This window comes from Sceloporus occidentalis, unplaced genomic scaffold (genome assembly GCF_023333645.1).
Source record: "Sceloporus occidentalis isolate IW3139 unplaced genomic scaffold, rSceOcc1.0.p SCAF_37, whole genome shotgun sequence".
Classification (NCBI taxonomy): domain Eukaryota; kingdom Metazoa; phylum Chordata; class Lepidosauria; order Squamata; family Phrynosomatidae; genus Sceloporus; species Sceloporus occidentalis.
The window spans coordinates 6,629,978-6,652,364 of NW_028317017.1; positions in this window are offsets into that span (position 1 = coordinate 6,629,978).

Below are 22,387 nucleotides of genomic sequence, written 5' to 3' on the forward strand. Positions count from 1 at the left end.
AGTCACCTGAGGATGGCCTGGCCCGCGTGAAATCTTGGGTTCTAGAGTCGCCCTCCGCACCGGATCCAGCTCGTGCTACCACTCCATCGAAAACCGCTTCCACCCCGAAGAAGCTGAAACGGGACTGGTCGACTAAAGCCTGATCTGCTGACGTTCGTCGACGGGTAACCTCTGGTCGCTTGACTTTTCTGTAATTTTTCTCTTGACCTCTTAGCCTAACAGGCCTTACCTGTGCTACACTTCGCTCTTATGTTTTTCTTTTTATCATTTTTATGCATTTTATCATGAGTTTCTTTTTATCATTTTTCACGTTTTCGCTCACTACACCACACACATAGACGTACCCACTACTACTCTAGGCTGGCTGGCCGCCGTGGGTCCTATTCTCCCAACTTGTTTAGTGCCCCCTCGGTGCTATTTATATCATTAGCACGGTTTTCTACCGTACGTTGCTCTTGGCCATGAGCCGATTTTTGTTACTGGTTTACTGGTTTATTCTTTTTATTTACTTTATCGTTACTCTGCAAGTACTATTTCTGACTTGTCCGTCATTATATACTGTAATGCATTGCTCTCTGGCGTTCTTTAGGTGGTGGGGTGTCTCCCCCTCGGATCCTAATATATATATATTTTTTTTTTTCATTCACTTACATGGTAAATTGTTTTTTTTATCTTTTTCCTGAGGCTCCGGCTGCTGATATTGCTCTCTCCTTCTATTCAGCATCATGGCTGACATAAAGATTCTCTCTATAAATGCCAAGGGCCTTAACACGCCGCAAAAGCGTGCCCTGCTGTGGAATGAGGCCAAATCTCTCCACGCCAGCATTCTCTGTGTTCAGGAAACGCACTTAAAAAAATCATCTTGCTTTCTCTCTGATACATAAACGTGTGGATCCGCGGGGCAGATACCTGATATTAGTGTGTAAACTTAATGACAATGTATACACTCTCGTGTCCTTCTATACTCCCAACACATCACAACTTAGTTTTTTTCGTATGCTTTTGGGGAAGCTAGACGCCTGTAAACAAGGTCGGGTGGTCCTCTGTGGCGACCTCAACACTGCTCTCTCCCCGGCACTAGACTGCACTACACGAAGCATCACTACTCACGACAAACACAAACTCACTCTTGGGTCAGACATGTCCTTTTTGGTCCATTCCCATCAACTCTTTGATACGTGGAGGGTCCTGCACCCCTTGGACAGGGTCCCCACATAATATTTATTCCCGCATTGATTACGTTTTTTTGGACAAACATACACTGCAATCTGTTTCCTCTTGTACCATAGGGACCATTTCCTGGTCCTACCATGCCCCTGTCTTGCTCACTCTAAAAACTGACTCCCCTTTCATAGGACGCGGCTCCTGGCGCTTGAACGACTCCGTCTTACACAATGAAGGCCATAGGTCACTACTCCACACAATATTTTCAGGATAATGCCCTCCCTGACACTCCTATCGAGACCTTATGGAACGCTCACAAAGCGGTCCTGCGAGGTAGACTTATCAGCCTAGCTTCTTATGTTAAGAAGCAACGATCTGACTTGAAACTCCTCTTACTGAGGAAACTATATGACCTAAATATGCTCAATACAACACACACGACGGATTCCCTCACACGCGACATTACACGTATCAAACTTCAGCTATCGGACCTTAATGCACAAACTAAAGCTGACATGCTTCTTCGCCTTAAGCAAAAATTCTATGCCAAGGGTAACAAGGCCGATACTTTGTTAGCACGCAAACTCCGTCATACTACGGCCATCTCTAGACCGCATTACATTACAGCATCCTCTGGTCTACGTGTTAGTAATCCCTCTCAAATGACTGAAGTCTTTGCATCCTACTATGCCAAGTTATACAATCTACAGACCGACACCTCTCTACATCATCCTTCTCACGCTGACATAGCCTCCTACCTGGCACCTATCCCCTTGCCCTCTCTCCCACTGGAAGGCTCTGCCTCTCTGGCAGCTCCCATAGAATTGGGCGAGGTTGAGAGAGCGGTGGCTCAACTTAAAAATAACTCAGCACCGGGTCCAGATGGTTACACGGCCACTTACTACCGCACCTTTTTACCCACACTAGGCCCTCACTTACTTTCCTTATTTCGCTCCTACATGGCTTCTGGAATTGCTCCTCACGAGAATTTAACAGCTCACATTGTCACCTTACCAAAACCAGGTAAACCCATGGATGCTTGCTCTAGTTACAGGCCTATTTCCCTCCTTAATAACGATATAAAAATATATGCCAAAATCTTAGCTAATCGTTTGTCTCCCCTCCTTCCATCACTCCTCCATCCTGACCAAGTTGGCTTTGTTACAGGCAGACAACCCTCAGACAACACCCGTAAGTTTATTAATGTTTTATGGGAAGCCAACAGGGAAAAACTTCCGGGTTTGTTCTTATCGTATGATGCGGAAAAAGCCTTTGACAGGCTCCACTGGAAGTTCCTCGAACTTACCATGCCTAAATTTAATTTTCCCCCCGAATTTATCCGAGCGGCCATGGCGCTTTATTCTTCCCCCTCTGCCCACATTTCCATGCTGGGTTTCCTGTCATCTCCGTTTGGTATCTCCAACGGCACACGTCAGGGATGCCCCTTATCCCCTCTACTCTATATTTTGGCATTGGAGCCCTTGGCGACTTCCATCCGTTCGGACCCATTAATTACGGGATTTCCCATTCCCAATCACCCCCAATGTGTCCTGGGTCTTTTCGCGGATGATATTTTGGTCTCCCTTACTTCCCCATCCCAATCTCTGCCCGCTCTGCAACGCCACTTCTCTCAATACTCTTATGTTTCCTACCATAAAATAAACATACCCAAAACACAAGCTATGAGTTTCCATCTGGACCCGGTCGAGCGCACTCACCTTCTTGCTTCCTATGATTTCACATGGCAGCATTCTCACATCTCTTACCTGGGAATCAAACTGCCCAAATGTATCCATCGCATAAATCATCTTAACATTTTAACTACCTGGCAGAGTGTTAGGTGGCAGAAGTATGAACTGTCCTGGTTGGGTCGTGTGAACGCCCTCAAGATGACAGCCCTCCCCAAACTTCTTTATGTTTTCCGTACTGTCCCTGTCCGCCCTCCGGCTAATCTATTGACTGCGATTCAAAAATTTTTTGTGCACTTCACCAAAGTTAAAACCATCTCCAGGGTGGCTGCGCGTACTCGTGCAGTCCCCAGACTGCGTGGAGGTTTGGGACTTCCACATATTCCCTCTTATTACTCGGCCTGTGCTCTCTCACACGTTTTATGCTCGCACTGATTCCCCGACTTGGGTACACCAGGAGAATGCCATCTTATCTCCCTACACTTTAGATCAACTCCTGTGGGTGCAGGGCCCTTCACGTCCCTCTCTGCCGGATTTACCACCTACGACCTCCTTTATTTTCCAAACTTGGAGTGCCGTCTCCAAACACCTGCCCTCCTTGACCAAACTTACCTTTCTCACGCCTCTCCGCTCTCTCGAATTACTGATACCTGGCCTTAGTCTTGCCCACTGGCTCCGGCCTACTCTCCAGGTCTTGGGTGACCTTTATGGTGGTCGCGACCTACATCCTTTCTCGTACCTTACATCTCGTCATGGCCTCCCCCACCACGATTTTTATAAATACCTCCAGATCCGTCACCTACTCAGCTCCTCGTCTTGCTCTCTGACCATTGCAAAAAAAAAAGTGTTTAGCTGATTTTTCTCTTATTGCACTTATGTTATATTAATTGTCTTATTGTCTTTAGGCAAACGTGAAATAAACCTCAAATCACGTGTAGTGTATATAACAAATGATATAATACTTCCCTGATAAGACTGCAGCAACCCAAAAAAACGACACTCCTCCTCAGGGTGTGAAAATCTCAACAGACCGAACAAGAATGGGGCGCAAATACATATGAGGAAAAAAAAACATAAAACAGATAGTGTGGAGTGTAAAACCAATAATGTGTGTAAATTTAATATTGCACTCACAGAAGAAATGGATGATTCAAGCCCATCTATGTTGAATGCAATATATTCTTTAATATTCTTTATAGATTCTAAAAAATAAACTTGAAATAGTGCAGTATCCGAGAGACTGTTAAAATAGCCAGCAGAAAATCCACTCACATTTTGTTTGTGCACCAAAGTGCTTGAAGAGTGTCAATAACAAAGTCCACCGGTTTCTAGATGTAAAATCGTCCAAGAAAAATACTTCTAAACGCGTTTCGCCGACCTGGCTTCTTCAGTAGAAGTATAATCCATAAAATAGGTCAATGATCTTGTCTCATTCGTTTATTTTTTTATATAGAAACTTCCGTGTATGCGTCATCTCACGTCGTCTCGCGTCATCTCGCGTCGTCCGTTGGCGTCATCTCGCGTCGTCCACCCTCGTCGTTCCGCCGTATATTAGTATTTATTGTTATTTTTCGCTTTCAGTACGTCACCACGCACCCTCGCCAACGCACCGTCGCGGGTGATCTTTATTTTTCGTTCTTTCTCCCATTGTCGTCTGTCTTCTTTCTCCGTACGAATAAAGTTTTATTTTTGTGTGTCTTCCTTGCTCCGTACAAATAAAGATTTAAAAATTTAAAAAAACAGTACGATATACATCTTATATTGTCGGGTTCCATATACCCACGCGAAACCTCGGTGTGCGGCTCAACTTAGAAAGGTGCAGTCATCTCAGAAGTGGAGTTTAAACAGATATACGGTTAGGATCAATTGAATAGGTAAGTAAGAGTATCTTTATCAACTCCGGATTAGACGAGGACACGAGCAATAAACGAAAAATAAAGATCACCCGCGACGGTGCGTTGGCGAGGGTGCGTGGTGACGTACTGAAAGCGAAAAATAACAATAAATACTAATATACGGCGGAACGACGAGGGTGGACGACGCGAGATGACGCCAACGGACGACGCGAGATGACGCGAGACGACGTGAGATGACGCATACACGGAAGTTTCTATATAAAAAAATAAACGAATGAGACAAGATCATTGACCTATTTTATGGATTATACTTCTACTGAAGAAGCCAGGTCGGCGAAACGCGTTTAGAAGTATTTTTCTTGGACGATTTTACATCTAGAAACCGGTGGACTTTGTTATTGACACTCTTCAAGCACTTTGGTGCACAAACAAAATGTGAGTGGATTTTCTGCTGGCTATTTTAACAGTCTCTCGGATACTGCACTATTTCAAGTTTATTTTTTAGAATCTATAAAGAATATTAAAGAATATATTGCATTCAACATAGATGGGCTTGAATCATCCATTTCTTCTGTGAGTGCAATATTACATTTACACACATTATTGGTTTTACACTCCACACTATCTGTTTTATGTTTTTTTTCCTCATATGTATTTGCGCCCCATTCTTGTTCGGTCTGTCTTTAGGCAGTTAGTTTCTTAGACTGTGTTAAGTAAACTAGCAATATAATTCAAAATCCTGCAAATGTATACAGTTTATTTTTGTTCTAATAAAAACAAAAGGTCTACCAATTAAAAAAAAAATAATTGTTTCTGTGGGATTTTTTGCCCATTCATCCAGTAGAGCATTAGTGAGGTCAGGCACTGTTGGATGAGACGGCCTGGCTCACAATGCCCCCTTCAGCACACTAAGACATTGTGGACAATGCTATGCTTCAGACTTTGTGGGGACAGTTTGAGGGAGGCCATTTTTTATTCCAGCATGACTGTGCCCCAGTGCACAAAGCAAGGTCCATAAAGACATGGTTGGATGAGTTTGGTGTGGAAGAACTTGACTGGCCCACACAGAATCTTAAGCTAAACCCTATCAAACACCTTTGAGATGAGCTGGAATGGAGATAGTGAGCCATGCCTTTTCATTCAACATCAGTGCCTGACCTCACAAATGCTCTACTGGATGAATGGGCAAAAAATCTCACAGAAACACTCCAAAATCTTGTGGAAAGCCTTCCCAGAGGAGTCTAAGTTGTTATAGCTGCGAAGGGGGTCCAACGGCATATTAATGTCTATGTATTTAGAATACAATGTCATAAAAGTCCCTGTTGGTGTAATGGTCAGGTGCCCTAATAATTTTCTCCATATAGTTTATTTATAACCATACAGTTGTTTCACTAATAGCACAGGAAATAATGTTATTACTTAGCTTTTAGACTAGCTTGTTTGTGAAATCACATGATCTTGTTAACCATGTAAACAAATTTAGTTAACAAAAAGCAGTTTATTTTGCTATACTTTTGTCTGTATCTCTAGCTGCACATTGAGAGGCATACCTTGAATCTAATTGGTGTGAACCTGACCCTTGTCAGGCATGAACCTAGTGCTTAGGCTGAGTATCTATAATATATTGATTAGAGCAAATTTAAATCCACACAGGTGAGTACGGTTAAGGAGTATAGGGTAATGAATAATTTACCATACACTATATGAATAATTTGTCACTAATGTATTCCACTATGGGATGTAGCACCTGTGTTTCTTGTGGAGGTGAAATCTGTTCTGGCCTGGCATCTGTACAACACTAAGTACAGCAATGAAGCTTCACAGTGGGACCTACAATCCTGAAAATTCATTCTACATTCTCTTTAGTATTAAAGAAAATGTACAATGACAATAGGGAGTGATAAAGAATGAGCATATGGAAGAGAAAGTGCTCATATTTTATTGTAAGAACATCTGCTGATGGAGTTCCTAAAACACTTCCTTCCAGAGCTGACTGTTGAGGTGGGTTGTGAATGCGGTGAGAGTAGGTGCTGAACAGATGTTTCTTCCCATTGTAAAATACACAGAATCTGATCTGGAGCTCAGGCTCTCTTATAAACTGTCATAACATCGATATAATGAGTTGCATGAAAATGTTCACTATATGCATTTATGGGTATGTGATTTCAGGTCACATCCGTCGCAGCATTCATTGATACAAATAGTGAAATAGGTTTGAGGTCCCCTTACTTATAACATCTCATCTTCAAATTAAAAAGTCATAACATGCTGCATAGCAAATGTATTACAACATTAAAAATTAAAAAGATGCCTGAAGGAAACAAAGATACATAATTTAATAGTGGATAAAAACCATTCAGCACATATAGTCTGCCCATATTCCTAATGTAGAGTCAAAGCAAAAAAATAAAAGGTTATCTTACCTATTTTGCTTCTATGAGATGTGTGCAGGTGTGAATCCTGAGCCTGACCTTGTGAGGGGCACTCACATTAACACACACTCAGACTCTTAACACTAATACATACAGCTAGACACTCACACTAACGCACACCCAGACATTCACATTAGCACATGCATTAAGGCACTAACACTCATAGACATTCAACACTTACAATCATGCACACACTCTAATACACATGTCCAGACACTCACACTAACATAACCAGATATGTGCACACACGCACGCATTCCTTTCCGTACAAATTTTATTTTTTGCAGAAAATTGCCTAGTTCATGCATTTGTACGAATCAACAAAAACAAAGGCTATCTCCGACCACACTGACGAAAGTGAACTACAATGATTTGTCGCCATGTGCAGCTGCCATTACAAGCCATTTTGGTGCTCGTTGAAGAGGTAAACTGGGAGGGACTGCGTTTCGGAGGGTACATATAAATGACTGATAAGTAGAAGTAAAAAAAAAATTGGGGTTGGTCTCATTGATTGTTATGGATGTGATTGGTGGGTCCAACAACGTGAGGGAGTTTTTCCTTACTTTTTTCACTCTGGCCAATCAGCATTGTAAAATGGACTTTTTACAAGGGAAAGTGACAAGCATTAGATGACAAACCAGGAATTGTCATCTCTCTTCTCTCATCTACAGGTGTTCCTTTTTTTCCATCATTGCTGGTTGACTTGCTAAATTAATTAATTTATTAGGTATTCCACATTTTTGCATTTACTTCTGCTCGTCATCTGTATCAGTGCTGGCTGCCCTACTTAATTATTTAGGTATTCCACTTTTCAACCTATTCCCTCTGCTCCATCACTTATCATTTGAGGCTCATGCAATCCGGCTATTTAATCTCTTTACGTATTAGTCTTATATACGGTCTCACAGGTCCTGCTTATATCTTTCTTGGCTACTGCCCCTAATGGCTTCCCCACTTTCTCTCCTTTGTCATCCTTGAACACTTCAGCATTCCAGTAGACACCCTTTTGAGTCACATGGCTTCAAAATGCCTTTCCATAACCTCCTCTTCTGATCTCACACTGCATACTTACTCTAACTCCCTTACTCATTAACTCCCCTAAACACTTCTTCAGTACTTTCAATTCCTTTTTTACCCTGCCACTAACCTTAATGCCACATGTGAAATATCTGCAACTTGATGCCTTTTCCCATTGACTCAAAGGAATTTACACAAGTATAAGTATTTTCTGTTTCTAATCTTTTCAGCCCAATCCTCACTGTTACATTGCCTCTTTTCATCATGAGTATATTGTAAGAAGTAAACTTACTAGAAAATGCAAACTTTCCCAGAACTGACTTTTGATATATAATTATCTATAGTCAAAGGAAAAGTCATTTTAGAATACAATCTCTATGTTTAATTGAATGATATAATTGATACAGATATAATAAAGGATTGTGAAAAGTATATTAGTCATTGTGCATTGGATTAATGTGAATGTTTCAGTGGGAAACTGGTTGGAATAAAGCCAACACTAATTTAACCTCTGGTCAAATGGTTAGGAGTTAGCTAGTTTCCTTTTTCCTCTTACATCACTCCCAAAGATTCAGACTAAAATAATATGGTCCAAATTATATGACATTATATGCACCAGGGAGGATAGTGTTGAAATCCCTTGGAGACAAATGAACCCCTGCAAACCGACAGCTGTACGACTCATATAAACAACTACAATATCACTTCCTAGTGAGTTAAATTATAAATGTCGAGAAGCCGATTCTAATATTGCGACTACAAAGCACATATAGAGTACATTTCATAGCTGTTAGGACTGCTAATTAACAAGTGCTATAACCCTCCTAGTTAGAGCCAGAGTTTGGTTGATTTATAAAGGTATTAATTCAGCTTGGTGTCTTCATAAAAATGTCAAAGCATATATATCATCATATACATGATATATTCTTAAGCAAACATATCCTTCCATGTCTATGGAGGGTCTGAGGTCCAAAATAGGTCAAAAACATTTGCCAGTACTATTAATGCGGCAGACATAAAGATGTTATATTGATCCAAAGAGTGGTTTCTCTAGCTAATATCCAAAATGTGCTAGCAAGATAAAAATATCTTAGTGGTCATTACATGAGATGCCAAGTAATAATACAATTGTTTCAAGGTAAATTAAAAATATTACAATTGGCATTTTGTCTCCCCATTGACCATAATTTATATTTTTGGTTTTTAAGAAATAGGTATTAGTAGCTGCGGACTAATTTACCTATCAGTAAATCACGTTATGCATTATTGTGCTTTTTTGAGGGACATTCTGCATTATTATTCTTTTTGATTTTCTTTAAAATTCTTCTGTGTAATAAAGCAAGTCTATTCTCTAAATTTAGCGAACCAAAACATTTATAAGGCAGGTTGCTGTCCACTTTAAAAATGTGCTGTCAAGTTGGACATTGGGTTAACCTGCAGTAAAGTTTATTGACAGATGCGTCAGTTGAGTTCATTGTGCGAGTTGACAGTCAAGTTGGTCACCAGGTTTGGCAGTTCCTATTGAATTTACTGGTTATTGTGTGCCAGCAGTTGTGTTCATCGAGGTCAAGTTAACAGTCAAGTTCACTTTACTTACTAAACAATTTATACTATTTAACCAACTCAAGTGAGTTAGCAGGAGAAACTCAACTAGGCAGCTTAACAAAAGTCGCTTCTTTGTTAATAGACTCCAAGGGTGTAGGAGCAAGGAAGATTATTCTTCTTGTATTACTGTTTGGAGAAACTCATTAGTGGTTCTCATTTTATTGTGAAAGGAGGTACATCATACTTCAAGAATTTGGTTTTCCCTTCATGAGATATATTTAAAAAAAAAATAACAATGCAAGATAGAACATAACGTATATACACAGCAAAGAAGAATAGATACAACTCCTGTTGAATTTGTTTTCCTGAATGCATTGGCACATAGTAAAGTAGAGCAGCAGACACTTCTTTTGTTGAACTATGACTCCCATGAACCTTACTCAGCCAAAAGGAGATAGATACAGAAAGAGTATTTCTGCTACAATTGATTTATTGTTTGCCGGTTAACATGCTAAACACTGATAACCAGATTACTGCTTACAGCAATATGTGCGTGACAGCCTTTATAAATACATGTTCTTTGGAGATTTATAAAGTATACTGTCTTTGTATATTTTTTTTTAACTTTTTTTGTGCCGTTCTCCAGACAATGAGTCTATGTTTATTGTATTTTAAAAAAACAAACATTGTTTCTTTCCTTTGTGTTGGTTTAAAGTGTACTGAAAAACATTTTCCCCTAATTGTGAACTTGACAGATGCTGCAAATAACACATTGTTTACCCAAGAATGGAATATACAATCAGAAATAAAATACAGCTATGTGGTCCTCCTAATCCATTCCATGCAAGTCACTGAATAATCAGTTTTGGGTAATTGTATTATTATTGCACACTATCATTTCTTTGGAAAACAGAGAGCATATTTTGAAATGGGAATTAATTGACATGGTATACTTTTGACAATCCCCATCCCTGAAATTACCACCCCAATGAAGCATTGGAGTGAAAAAAGTAGCTAAGGAGTATTACAAGCTATGGACTGGAGACCAGAACCCAGTCCCTGCAGTGTGAACTAGGGGGCCTACTACACGAGCAATAATAAAAAAAAACAAGAGAGCTGAGACTGCTTTTACTCTGTATTGCTTACAGATAGATTACGTTTATTTATAGAGCGCCAGCAGAATCTGTAGCACTGCAATAACATTAAAATTGACAATATACTATTTGACAGTAAGATTACCAAATGTTAAGACATACTGGTACAGAAGGAGGAGAGGGCCCTGCTCTTGCAAGCATAACATCCACTGGTGGAGATTTATTCTTATCATCTGTGAATTGGACTGTGTTTTTGGTTGTAGCACTTATGGCTACTTTTAATGAATTTTTCAATATTTCCTTTATTTCACACAGAGCAGAATTAATTTTTATTTGTGTGGCTGGTATGTGACTAGGACGACTTGGAAAAACTTATTTATTAATGGACATTTGTGTCACATACCTGGCTGCCGGTGCTTCTGGGTCCTCGGACCGGCAGCCGCCGAGGAGAAGGGGGAGACCTCCCACCGTGCTGCGGCAACCTCAGCCGCCACGGAGAAGAGGGAGACCTCCCACCGTGCCGCGGCAACCGCAGCTGCCACGGAGAAGAGGGAGACCCCTCACCGTGCCGCAGCAACCGCAACCGCCGCAGAAAAGGGGGAGGCCTCCCGCCTTCCCGCGGGAGCCCCAACCGCCGCGGAGGAGAGGGAGACCTCCCGCTTCTCCGAGACAGCCTCCGCCGCCGCAAGGAAGGGGAAGACCTCGCGGTTCCACGCGTCGGTAGTCCTCTGCTGGAGCCAGGTCCGGTCCTGCTGCGTGCACGCGGTCCTCTGCACGCCACCTAGTGGCGCCAGCCGGTACTACGACTCCTTTTAGGATTTTACGATCCGCCAATCCCAAGATGGCCGCGAACCGGAAGTGACATAACGGCACTTTGAATTTTTGGCGGGAATTCGGTAATTGATGCCTGGACTTCCTCGGCCTATATAAGAGCCTCAGAAACATCCCAACCTTGCCTTCTGATGGTTGTACCTATCTTGTATAGTGTCTGCTCAGTACGCGTTTCTGTTGATTCCCCGTTACCGACCCGGCTTGTTCCTGTTACCGATTCCTGGCGTTTGACTCTGGCTACCCTCACGACTACCCTGACTTCTGGCTTCCTGACCTCGGCTTATCCTGCAACGATCCTGACTTCTGGCTTCCTGACCTCGGCTTGCTCATTGGCTATTCTGTGCTGGACTTTTGTGATCTGTCTATTGGACTTGCACATGCTGTTCTACCTGATTACAGGTTCTATTCTACGCTGTGCGTGACAATTTGTTCATGTTTATCCCTTCACTCTCCACTTTGTTCTTATTATTTTATACTAACCCTTGCAAAGAGTGTATCCTCACAATTATAAAAAATGAGACATATTTTATGTAGTTCTCATGTAGCATTTCCTAATAAAATCCCAGGTCCAGTACATGCCGTAATCCACCAATGCTAAGAAATGTAACCATTTCTATTTTCCAAACTGTTAGAGCTCAATCATAGTTACTGCAAAGACCTTATGCCCTCTGCAGCATAACTGGCAGTGCCAATGCTCCATGGGCCAGCTGAGTAGATTTTACTTGTAACCAGCCTCTATAGCAGACCTACTCCACTCTGTGTGTTGTTAAAATGAACTGCTCTTGGATATGACATCATATCCTGATGCTCAACACAGAGGATGGAGGACACAAAGTTGGGACAGCTGGGGTGCTACCCTGGGTCAGGCTTAAGGCAGTAGTTACATACACCACTGTGTGTGTATATACATACGCTATATGGACATATTGGGACACCTGACTATTGCACCAACAGGGATTTTGATGACATTGCAGTCTAAATACATAAACATTAATATGTAGTTGCCCCCCCTTTGCAGCTATAACAGCTTCCACTCTTCTGTCTGTGGGATTTCTTGCCTATTCATCCAGTAGAGCAGTGAGGTCACTGATGTTGGATGAGAAGGCCCAGCTTGCAGTCTCTGTTCCAGTTCATCCCAGAGATGTTCAAGGGTGTTGAGGTCAGGGCTCTCTGCTGGCAAGTCAAGTTCTTCTACACCAAACTCATCCAACTATGTCTTTTGCTTTGTGCACTGGGGCCCAGTCCAAAATGTCTGGGTATGCTACAGGGGACAGTCTGATGGTGTAATGGACTTGAGAGATTTCTGATGCTCAATTAGCCTTTTAAAGATAAACTTGGATTAGCGAACACAGGAGTGGTGAAGATATTCCATTAGAAATCAATAGATTTGAGCTACAATAATCATTTACAACATTAACAATGTCTACACTGTATTTATGATCCATTTTATATTGTACAGGACAACATTTGTGGTTCTGTCACTAACAAGGGCATTTCTAGGTGACCCCAAACTTTTGTTTTGCGCAGTGAGGAATTGTACCTTATTGAACAGATGCCTTTATCTTCAATGTCATTTGAGGGTGAAATGACTAGGATACATATACAAAACAACAGGAATTTCCTTAGTTATAGGCCAGTTGGGGATTTTAGCTCTGGGATGTGTACTCAATAGAAACCTGGATTTTTCTATGCTAAAATGTGCAAACTAAAACATTTTTGCCCATTAGATGTTAAAATTTTATTTTTATGAATGTCAGCGATTAGTCTGTAACATGCTCAGGTGTCAGTATTTACTTGCTACTTAGCTGGACAGTCTTTCACAAGATGACTAGAAATAATCTGGTTCTGTTTCAAGAAAATATTTAGAAGACCTCAGTAGGTCTTCTTACAAAACCTGTGCCGAGTATTATATTTAGCAAATGCAAACAAATGCAAGATAATTTTCACTGGGATATAGTCAGTTTTACTAGTTAGGTTCCATTTCAAAGTATTTGAGCTAATCCTGGCTAATGAAATATGCATAAGTAGTTTAACCTGTCTCAGATTAATGCTACATTGTGTCAATAGAAAATATTCTCTGACAGATTTGACTATATGGGTTAAATCCATATGTCAGAAGATTATATTCCTATCCAGTATCTGTTTCTACCATAATAATACATTCTGGTCCCTAAGCTCTTGCGTGATGCATGGAGCATGAGATACCTAAATATCTTTGTCCCTTTAGGGAAATGCGTGCCCATTTCTATTCTTAACCATTGGACTGGATGTATTTTTCTGTCTTTTTTCCTCAGAGAAGACATTTTTATATTGAAATAGGAGCTAAGGCATAAGTGGAAAAAGCTTCCCCTTGTGGTCATGGTTATGTGGGCTTGAACGTCAGACAGCATGTATGTAGCCCTGCTGGGAGCTGTATTTTTATAAAGTATTCTGATTGCTGAATGGAACTCTAAAATGAATGAGGCATGTACATGTTTGTTTTCGCACATCTGGGATGAAAAAGTTTTGTGAGCTAAACTAATATCCTACAGTACAACATGCTTCTGGTGTGACAAATATTTTGGGGTGTCTTCAAACTGTTCCTTCAGTTTCTGGCAATGTTCTGCTGCTTGTTTAACCACAAATAGCAGGAAACAAGACAACACTGTACAATTATAAAACAAATATTTTATTTGAGGAAGCAAAGCACAAATTACATTTTCTACACTTCAGTGTACCTCATGTTTTTTTCTCCCTCCATCAAGTTGTCACTCAGGCCTGCTTTCTTACCCTCAGCATACATAGAGTTCCTAATATATATGTTTCAGTGAGTGTGGCAAGCATATTCAGTAGTGATTGGTAGTAGAATTTCAGAACCATCAGATTTTGTTGGTGAACAATAGGCCTGGCCATGAGGCACATCTATATCCCCCCTTATAGCCGAACGTTGAGTGACTGCATGTATGTCACTTGGCAGCCACTGGCCTTTAAGTGCCAATGTGGCTTAGTCATTTTGGAGCACACCACATTTAGTATAAATTACAAAGTTACATTCGTTAAGATAGCCTCCAGCGAGTAGTGTAGTGTCTTGTTGCCCACAAGAAGGGTAATGTGGTAGTGTAGTACTGTTGTATCCTGCTGTCCATGGAGTGGCACATTACAGGACTTGCATTCAGAATGTCAGATTTGATAGTATGCTTTGCTGAAATTGCATCAATTTCCATTTGTAAAACCTTAGTTATTTTACAATCGTTACTCGAGTTCTCACATGTTATTTCCCATGGATATAATTCCTGTCCTAGGAATAGTCATTCTATCTGAAATGTTGTATAATGACTAATGGGTGTTTTAAAAAGAGGACTTCACTGGATTGTAGGGAATACAGTCTATTTTTCTGGTAATTTTGCCTCCATCTGCTGTCCTAACAGAAACTTTAGAGCCTCCCGGAAGATTTACAAAACAAGTGGAAATATACAATGGCCACAGGATTGAAATTCATTTTCACTTTTTTTTTCGCTAGTTTGGTGAAAAAAAGAAAGCAAAAAAATCTGCAACACCTTCCTTATTTAACATGTCGATGTGTTTGACATATGTAGCAAAACTATGGTAAGCCATACACATATTAGATTTCGAAAAGTCATTTTTCAAACATCTGTTTGGAAGTGTTAAGGCCCTGCTGAAAAACCTCACACAGATGTGGGCAAAAAGCCATATCTGAGATAATAATAGTTTACACAAACATCCTACAAAGACACCCTTCACTAAAATGGTCTAACATGCTTTTGAAAAACAAAAAATGGCAGGCATACTTACAAGCCATTGTAGCTTTCCCATCAAAATGCATTGTGATGAATTTTCATCAAGGTCATTATACGGTTGTAGCTATGAGTGCATTATTTCTATGTATTGAGAATGTGATGCCATCTGTTGTCTAAAGTCCATGTTGGTGTAATGGTTATGTTCCCCATTACTTTTGTCCATATAGTGTTTAATAGTATGTGTGTGTATATGCACATCTTTATAAATCAAATTTACTTTACTTTTTTTCTATACTCTGTGTATGTATGTGCCATGTTGTTTCAGCTTCATTTGTTTAACTATGCCTGAAGAACGGACATCAGTATTATGAGAGCTTGCATTAATCTTAGCTACATTAGGTATAATTTTTACTTCACTTTTCCTTCTTACAAAAGTACCTTAACTACTGAATTACACTTTGTATAATGCTACACCTAGTATTATTATCATTGGTAAGCATCTACTCTTTTGTAGACTATTTTTTATGGCTAATATCTTGAAAACATTATATCCGCATGGGGATATGAATTTATAGGTACATGGATACATGAATACATATGTGCCAGGAGATAACACACACTCACTTATTTTACATTGAGGAGTTTGGTAAACAATATATTTTTATTATTCTTGGATGTTTTTTTTTTTTTTTTTTAATAAAATGGTTTAGAAGAGTTTTGGGACTTACCCCTTCTTTTTGGCCAGTAGATGGATAAATTGAAATGCTCGACTGACTTTTCTAATCCTAAAATAACACAAATAATACCTTCCTGGCTTTGTATAAGTTTACACACATGATATCATATTCTGTAATTTGCCATAAACTACATCCTATAATTCATGTGCAGTTGCAAAAAGTCCAACTCATTCTGAAGCGTAAACTAGATTTACTCAAGTGCCTGCAAAAGTCAAAGAAACCGAGCCAACAGGCTCACATGGGATACTCTTGTCAAGTTATTTGCATCTAATCCAACTGAATTCAAATGATTAGAAAAGCATGAAGCTTGCTTGTAGCAGTTTGTTAAATGCTTGTGGGCTATGGATGGTTAAGACCAGCATTTGGCAGAAATTGCAGATTTACAACAACAGAGCACAATCACAGCAGGTTCGAGGAACCATATGCTTCTTCCTGCATATCTAATCCATTGCTTACACACATTTGGATAAAATTATTATAAATTATGGATTTCTATATTAAGAAACCTCTAAGGGAAACATAACTATTTTAATGCTGCTCTCTAATCAGACAGCATAGAAAAGATATATATATATATATACATATATAGATATATATACATAAATATATATATATATATATATATAGATGTATATATATAATCTATAATATATTTATATTGCACCAACAATTTATAATGTGCTTTTTATAATCCATATATTTAAGGGGTATGAAAACTAGAATTGACATGCTAAGACAAACCAATACATTAGGCAATACCGTAGATAGAGAGGGTCCTGCTCTCAAGCTTACCATATATAATTAAAAATTTAGCTATATCTTCATAATCATTATTGTTATTATTATCATCACTTTATTTCTACAAGTTCAAATAATACAGTGTACCAATGTGTTTTGTATAGTGGTCTGGTCAATTTGCATCTAATTATTTGCATTCTTTGTTCTGTTTTTCAACCTCCTTAATTTTGAGCTCTCTCAATTTAGGGTTTATCAAGAGTCATTGAACTGTTGCTAAAAACATAGAGGTGTTTTATCACTCTGATCTTCTTAAGGCGTTGACCATGCCTTTTTCCTATGATCTCCAGCTGTGTGCAAATAAACTGTATATTCATCTAACCTATGTGTGAAAAATGCTTGCTGTAGCAACAGTGGGCTGTCTTCTAGATCAATGCATAGTGCCAACTCCTAATCGTTTGGGTGATTACATTAAAATCAACTTGGCAGTTGAGCAAGTTCATGAGGTAGTATGGTTATGAGAATGAAGGACAGCTGAGAATTCCCAGTCTCCTCTACCATGTTTAGATAGATAGGTAGATTGATAGACATTACAGTAAAGTAATGGCTATCTTAACTAAAAATGTTACTGTTTTGTCACACTGAATAGCCATATATTGCTTACCTTCACCACTATTAAAAGTAGTGAAAACAGGAGTAACCAAGTTATCTATCTATCTATCTATCTATCTATCTATCCATCCTTGTTTTTCCCGAACAACAGCTAAGTGCCCCCAAAGTAAGTTTTGTATATTAAAGGGTTGTTTAGGTTGAGGGCAACCACTTTAAGAATATCTTGCCAGACTGGCAACCAGTGTTGGAGAAGTAGTTTAACGTGCCACTATGCATATTATTCAGTGTTGAACAAGTAGTTTGACATGTCACTATGCATATCGTTAGAAGGGAAATTGGGTGACCAAGTTACTTTTATTCATGATGTAAAAAAACATTCACAGAGAAGAGTTTCACTTAGTCATCTTTAATGTATGTGGGTAACATATACCTAGGAGCCAAAGATAACAAAAACATTGCAGACGGCTGTCTCTATTCATAACAGATGAATCATGCATACATGAGAACACTCAGTGAGTGACCCAGATATCTACTTTATTACAAAATGAAGCAACAAAGCTAATGACTCATATAGATTTGTTTGTGGGTGCACCTTTCACCACTGCAGAGCACAGACGTCATGATGTAATGATGTGTGTGCTGGTGTCTAGAATTTCATTATCTTGGATGTTTGCGTCCAGTTCGATAGCTAAGACTTTAACCTACTATGATAGGAAATTATACGCTCTGCTATCCATCAGGGGCTTAACATATGTTGATGTGGAAGGCGGCAGAAAAGTTCTAACACTGCTTGTGAGAATGTGGTCTATCTGTATACGTCTTCTCACCTTCCCTACAAGCCCCAGCTGTCACTCCTTGTTGATCTCCGTTACCTATGGACAGTAGTTTTACTATGCCGCCATCTAGTGACTGAAGTGTGCTGGGTACATAGAGCTGTAAAGAGATAGATCAGTTTTATCTTATTTATATAGCGCCAACAATTTACACAGCACTTCTTACAATACATATATTCAAGGGGGAGGACAAAAATACAATTGACAGACTAAGAGAAGCTGATACATTAAGAGGGATAGATAGATAGATAGATAGATAGATAGATAGATAGATAGATAGATAGATAGATAGTAAAGGTGCACACAAGTCCAATAAATTAATTTACTAATAAATGACATTTCCCTCTTAATTCTGGACTTTTGCCCTTTTATGAGTTGTTAATTCCATTTGTGAAAAAATGGCTCATGCAGTGAGCAATACACTTTTCCCTGTGTCTTCTTTTTCATCTTGCCCCATTGAAAATAGAAACAAACTTTGGTATGGTCAAGTACCAATAACAACATATCTCTGCCCATCTTTTTCCCCACTACAAACACATGGAGACATATGATGCATACGATGGGTTAGTTTTTGTTTTAATTTCCTAGCTAATAAGGGTGCCAGGATCTGAATGTGCTTTCTATAAGACCTGGGGAGCCTATAATTAAGAGCCAAGTGCCCCAGTGCTGGCCAGTTCCACACTCTGTTAACTCAGAGCATGAGAGAATCACTCTATAAATTGTGGGAAACTTGAAAGATTTTGGCAAGTTGTTCTGCGGTATCCTCTTTCCAACTAATCTAAAATACTGCACAACTATGCAGGTCCGTTAAGCCTCTTGAAGAAGTGTTGATTAAATAAACCATCCCAGAAGCATAAATAACGGCTGCTGACTTTACATCTCTATCTAAAGACAGCTATCAAGTGTCCCTGAAACTAAATTGCACTTCTAATGACTAAATATTGTCTCATATGTATGTCCTGTGAACAGTACTTATTGTAAAATATACTTATAATCCATTTTCCCTATTAAAAGGCTGACAGTTCACAAGAGTAGGCCCCTATTCTCCTGCTGTACCAGTATACCTTATGTTATGGTTAATTTTGTTAATTGTTAATTAATTAATTGAGAAGTTTTGTTACAACACAAACAAACAGTGTCACAAGAGTTCTATTGCGGGTACATTAAATCAGAATCTCTGATAAATAGACAGCTTAAGTGTCATACTTATTCTCTTATGAGCAGGGTTGGTTGGTCTCACATCATATGTTTTTTTTTAAATGTTATTATCAATTTTGTATTCTCCTTCAATGTAATAGCTGTGTAGAATCTGGTTGTGCTCTATAAATGAAATAAAAATTCTTATTATTAATAATAATATAAAACTCATCAAAAATATTAAAGAAACAATGTTGTACATAAAGATTGAGCATATCATGTTTTATTAATAATGTAAGTCCATCTGTAGTTCCCAGTTGCTAAGTCTGATTAATAGTGGTGGTATATTTGGCTAACTGAAATACATTAGATCGTAGTATATTAGTCGGTAAATTTAATATAGTAAATAACAAACATTTTTTTAGCATTAATAATTGGTCTGATGGATATTTCAAAATGGTCTCCAGGATGATGCAAAAACGATTTTAAAAAGATGGCAAAATATCAAACATTAGCAAGATTAATGAAGTTGTCTGAAATTTCGGCCAAGTTTCAGTAATATCTCATATTTCGCTTTCATATCTGCAGAGCTTACAAAATGCTCTGGACCTATTTTTTAACTGTAGAGAGGGGTTGTAAAAGAATAATGCAGGATTGGTATATCAAATGGTTTAATGTCTTTATTAGCTAACATATTGCCATAGGGTACACACATTCAACATTAGACTTGAAGCTTGCGATCTAATGTATTTCAGTTAGCCAAATATACCACCACTATTAATCAATGCTCCATTTGGATACCACAGTGTACTACTTAAAACCAGTACTGAAGAACTTGTTTTAAACATTAACAATTAACATTCAAGTTATTCTTTTCTATCAACCCTCCCCCTTACAGAGAGTTATCCCAACACATGCTGGCTTGTCGGCCCGATCATAGACAAATGGCGATTCTGTAGATCACACTATTTAGGTGCTAATCTCCTTGTCTAAAGCATTTTGTTAACTGTATTTAGCATATTCATTAAGTTGTTTTTGATAAGGAGAGGATGGTTATCTGTCCTGTATCTTAGTGGGGGTTCTCAGTAGTATGTTGTCACTTTTAGACAGCTTCCTGGATGGAGGTGTGGAACCATATCAGTAGAAGATGCAAGCAGCTGTGTTAGACCCTGTTAGGCACAGCAAGTACAAGAATTCCCAGCACCCTGTACTCTCTGATTAACGTTTACTTAACATCGCAAAGTAACTTTAACCAGACGGTTCTAGGTGTTTTTTTTACCCTTTACTTTCCCATTGTAATAAAACCTCATGGCAAATGGTTTATCCAGTCATATCTAGTAATATTTCCAATAGATAGCAATACAATTTAATGGAACAGAAGCGTACAGATATTCTTTGACTTACATCTACTCAGTTTACAGAGATTCACATTTATGCCATGCCCTTGTTTAAGACACGTTTTTGAGCAATGTTGTGGTAGAGTAAGACTTATATCATATTTCCTTCTGTGTGCTGCGGTTTTGAGTGTGTAAAGGAATGCTATTTCTCATTCTCTAGTAATATAAACAGCATCATCACAATGCATTGTTATGGTTGTGCTCTGTGTAATATAGCTTTGCCAGTGATTTAGATTAAACGCTCTCATGGACGGGGAACTCCTATTCCTGTGAGTGTGTGTTTTTTAATCTTACATTTTTGTATTATTTTGTCAGTGTATAACATCATGTCAAATGAATATACTGCACTAGTGTGCTTTAGTCCACAATGTGTTTGAATTCTATAAATTCTATAAAGACTAAAGTCACTTTAATATTTGCCTGTTCTAAGAAAGCAACCATATGTATATTATTAAGTGAGCACTTAAGATGGGAAGTATAAATAGACAGTATATCATATGAATGTCTAATCATTGAATGTCTAAATTCATACAACCATGCATTACGTACCATTTAGCCAACACTACTTATTTCTGTTAGTCTAAGCAAAAATATAGAAAAATATTATAATATATTTTCCACATCACTCTTCTGATGCCATTGTATTACCTTGTATTGGATTTAAATATTATCTTTTATTCATATAACTTACGCTGTGCTTCTTACAATATTTATATTGAAGGGGTATGAGAAAAATAATTTTGACAGACCAATACAACCCAATCCATTACATAAAAGAGCCATGCTTGCAAGCTTATCTAGAGCATCCCACATAGTTTTATTCCATGCAAGGAAAGCCCGTGTGATATACTGTAAGACATTTGAAAATGCTGTATAAAATAGTCATACCACTAATATTTAATAAAGCCAGGTCAATTCTCCAATTTTGGGAAAAAATGCTCTTTCAATGAGACATCAAAGCAAAGAATAAATTAGACTGATGTCTTATTATAATACCAGAGTCTCATGAATTCACAGACTTTCTTTGTGATTTTGCAGAAGCAGCCATTGATTTTGAAACACCCTGTTTGCATATCGTGTATACAATGTTCCAGTTTTGGCAGCGCTTCATATCAGCTTGTACCACCTGGTGCCTTCCTCTACAGTCTATAGACATTATCTATGAAAACATCACCTGCTAGGTCAGAAGAGGAATTTAACCTTGTGTAAAACTTTAGCATTATTATACACTCTGAAATATAACCCATGAAGGGCACTCTCATGTAGACAAAAGCAAAGACCATAAACTTTGAAAGATTTTGTGCAGAAACTTATAGATGATATACATATAAACTTATTCTGCAATCTGGGTGGAAAGCATTCCACAACTTTTATATAAAAACTATATATATATATACTAAAGAAAACATAACTTTGACCCTATAAAAAATGTTTTATCCTTAAACTGGTTATTTTAGAATGTTATGAGAAAAATTAATCACATTTGCATAGTTATTTTATAACGTCCAAACCCGTTTGCATGTCTAAACCATCCATTAACTAATGTACAAGAATGCATTAGGTAATATTAAT